A 4,497-nucleotide genomic window follows, 5' to 3' on the forward strand; every position below is an offset into this window, starting at 1 on the left:
TACGAAAATTCAGTTGGAGACGTTGCCGCAGATGTAAGTCTTAATTTATTTTATGGGCTAAGTGTCATATTGTAACTACCATTTTCTTGAATTTCAGAATGAAAGTGATGTGCTCTAAGACTTTGATAGCCACATCGCGGCTTTCAGTGACAGCGACTCTAGCGGTTCTGGTGCTGAGGATGAGAACCCTGCTATACACCGAGAACACCCTCCCCGGGTAGTGCCACTGACATCCTTCATATTGCATACACTACAGAGATGAAGAAAAAAAGGAGAGGGAGAGAAAGGTTAAAGCTTGATAGCTTTTGGTTTTCAAAGCAGTCTTTTGAAGTACTCCCAACCAACTGGCTATTTATCATGGGAATGCATGTTTGAGTGATTTGTGCGCCTTTAACCCCAGGCCGCTTGCCTACACACAGAAACAAAAAATAGCCCAATGGTATCCATATCACTCACACGACTTCACCCCAAATTTCAGATTTATGAACAGCACACGATCGTCGCATTATGCCCCGCCCCACTCCGAGAGCGGCGTTTAACCTGAAAAAGCTTGGCCCCATGCCTGTATACTTCATGCGCATATTTTTTTAAATTTCGAATTCTGTGACAATGTGATGGTTAAATCTACTGGGCGTGTGAATATTGTTGCATGGCCATGAAATGGACTATGACACAAATATTTGTTTTTACATCATGACGCTCTCCATTACCTCTAACCAGGGATTGGAACCGCTATTTCTTTTTTCGTCTCGGGTTCCGTTCAGGCGTATTGGTTCGGTTTTACGGTTCAGCTCTGCAGCAGCACAAGATATTGGTTCAAACCAGTTCAAGAAATTGAATTTTGAGCAGATTGCCATGGGTAGCAGCAAGCACATCCTTATGATTCTGAAATAACACAAATATACTTTTATTGTTGCTGACACAGCAGGGATGCACAGCAACACTGTGTGTTACAGATCTGCATTTCGGGCACAACGTTATGGTAGCGTAATGCACTCTGTGTGTTCATCCATCATATACACCCTGTTACATCCTGCTCAAGGAGGGCACCTAACGGTCACCAACCTCAAGAGAACAAGACACAAAAGCAACTTTGTAATCACAGTTGTGCCATCTAAGAATACATAGCGTGCACACTTAATGTTGGCTCAGGCCTGTTGGGCCATTCGGTGCCTTCCTGTAGTGACGCTACTTTTTCTCCGTTCAGAAAAAAAAAAAAAATAACTCTCGCCATAGCACCGTCTTCAACACAGTTTTCTTTAAAATGTCATTTCAACCTACATTTGGTGTCCAAAGTACCCGTTCAGTGATCGGTGTTACTTCAGCTGGTGAAATCAAGCACCGCTGAACCTCAAAACTTGCACAACTGAATGAATGCAATAGCTACAAGGTGGAAATACGAAATACCTAATGCACTTGTGTTGCAGTTTTGTTTTGTTTAGTTTCGGTACCAAATTTGTTTGGTGATGCGGTTCAATCTGCTGGTTAAATTGTAGTTCCGGTCTCTCACAACACGCATTGCGTCTGAACCGTTTGGCAAACCTGTAATTTTTTTTTTTGGTTCAGTTCCGGTTTGATTCAATGTGAGAACAAAAAATAGTTTGGTTCGGTTCAGCGGAAACACAGGTTTTCAGTGGTTTTCGGTTCAGGTGTAGTTTCGGTTCTGATCTGTAGCCAGTGCTGCTTGCACGTATATGTGGTTTACGGTGTGGCTAACCTGAAAACTCACAACAAATTGACTAATGAGGGCAGATCCACTTACATAATTGTGGCTGTACATATGTGCTATATGTGCTGTACATATTTAGTCATGTCGACCTACCCGGTGTAGGTTACACCACTGCAACACAGAATTATAACACTTAATTAATCATTGTCAGATAGGTGTCAGCTGGTACAGAGCACAGACATTTGTAGCGTGCATGTGTCTTTCTGCAACCATGTGCTCATGTTTTTCCTTTCACGTTCCCAGGATGAAGAAGAACTCTACCCTGGTTGCAGGATCAGCCGGTCAGAGAGCCTTCTGCTAGTAATGGGCCACATCCTAAGACACCACGCAACCAAGGAGGCAACAGAAAGTCTTCTCAAGATCATAGAAGCACATTTGCCAAAGGCAGCAAGTTTTCCTTTGACAAAGTATTCATTTTTTAAGGAGTTCACGGAGGGCTCTCACGCAGCGAGACAGCATTTCTACTGTCCAACATGTTTTTCTTACTTCGGAACAGTCTCTACAGCAAGTGAACTTGCATGCAGTACATGCAAGACTGTGCACAACAGCAGTGCACTTAAGGATACCGGATCATATTTCATAATGCTCGACATAGAACAGCAGCTGCGCGATCTTCTCCAACAGCCGGACTTGTGCTTCAAACTGAATGACCGCACTTTATCCCTCGATGTCAGTGACGTTACCCAAAGCAAGGCCTACCACCAAGGCCTATCAAGGACAATGACATTTCACTCACGTGGAATACAGATGGTGTACCTGTATATGAATCATCGAAGTATGCTCTGTGGCCACTTGAGCTAATGATTAATGAATTGCCTACTAAAAACAGGAACAAACATATTGTCCTGGGAGGCTTGCGGTTCGGATCTGAAAAACCCAACATGAACTGTTTCCTTAGGCCATTTGTGGAAATGATGAACAAAATGTCATCGGAAGGAATCACATGGACAGGGTCTGATGGCCAGGAAAGGAACTCACGTGTGTTCCCAGGACCTTGCTGTGTAGATACAGTTGCTCGTTGCACACTAGCAAATATGAGTCAGTTAATGGTTCACATGGCTGTCTATGGTGTGAGCAGGAAGGTGTCATCATCGAAAAAGGAAATGGGCATGCACGGGTATACCCAGTTCAAACCAACACGCCAAAACTTCGGACGCACAAGTCATTCCAGAAACATGCGCAACGGGCACAGCAGTCTGGAAATCCATCTTGCGGCGTGAAGGGCCAAAGTGTACTGCTGTTACTCACATTTTTCACATTTCCCACTGGATTTGTCATTGACTATATGCATGCTGTGTGCTCGGGCTTTGTCCAGTACACAGCATGCATGTGGCTTAAGCACAAGCATGCTTTTCCGTACAGCCTTGGAGGTAATATTGAGGAAATTGATGCACGTCTGGCAGAGATGCAGCTCATCTGGGAACTCCCAAGACTACCCCGGTCGATAGGGTTGTGGAAGTTTTGGAAGTCATCCGAGTGGAGGAACTGGCTTTTATTTCTATCCCCTGTGGTATGGAAAGGAATCCTCAAGAAGAAATATTACCGGAATTGGATCAAGTTTGTTGAGCTCATGCACATTTTGCTTTCCACTTCGGTTCCTCTCGACAGACTTGCACAGGTGAAGGAGCATATGACGGCCTTCTTGAAAGCAGGGATCGGAACCGTTATTTTTTTCGGTTCGGTTCGGGTTCAGGTTCAGGCATATTGGTTCGGTTCGGGTTCAGCTCCGCTGCGGCGCAAAATATCGGTTTGAACCGGTTTTGAACCGGTTCGAACCGGTTCAGGAAAGTGAATTTTGAGCACATTGCCATGGGTTAAAAGCAAGGACATCCTTACGATTATCAAATAACAGAAATGTACTTTTTTCCATAACAAAAACCCGAGTCAAGGGGAAAATAAAAAGGACGTACACAACACACACTGTAAGAAAATATTCTGTTTCAAAACAGGACCGAATGCTGCTATCCGTTGATGCCAGCCAATTCCCCGTAGTCTTCCGTTACGGCTCTGATGGTAGACGGCGAATGTACAGGAATGCACCCGTAACTGAGAAAAACGGTGTTGAGTCTGTTGTGAACTGCCAACGGCTACCACTCAGTAAATAGTACATCATCACGGCTGAAGTGCCGTTTGGGCAAGGTACTGCTATATATCAGTAAGTATAGGAAACTGTACTCATGATGTGCCTCTTCATTACGGCAGCAATTCACTAATTATAATGACGGGGCCCTGTGCAGTAATGAAACGATGATTCCGCTTTAAAACAGGGATAAATGCTGTCGACCATGATGCTAGCTGGTTTCCTGTTGTTTTCCTTTACAGTCCTTATGATCAATGCAAGGTGTCCAGAGATTTTGTTTCATTGTTAATTGTTCAATTATCATGTTTTGTGTGTCCAGAGAGGATAGCTTTTCAATAATAACCCTTTATTTTGGAAATTACTGAAAAGACTACAAATAACTTGTGCATGACTTTGGTGGCGGAACATTTGACCGCTTTGTATCACATGAGCTGAAAAGAAAAGAAAGTATTACTGAGCCTCCTTAGTCATAATACTTCCACAACAAATTAAATTATTTGATGAATAACGAAATGTAATATGCTCGGAGGAAGCATTTACAACTTACGTGTTCCCACTTCTTGCTATATTCATCTGCGGCCCTCATTGCCTCACGCATTTATGTATGTAGCCCTCTTGATTTTTTTATGCCTGCTGGCTCCCTTCGTTCTCAATGATACCAACCAGGTGCCTAAAATCACAACCAATT

Source organism: Ornithodoros turicata, chromosome 2, assembly GCF_037126465.1.
Source record: "Ornithodoros turicata isolate Travis chromosome 2, ASM3712646v1, whole genome shotgun sequence".
Taxonomy (NCBI): Eukaryota; Metazoa; Arthropoda; class Arachnida; order Ixodida; family Argasidae; genus Ornithodoros; species Ornithodoros turicata.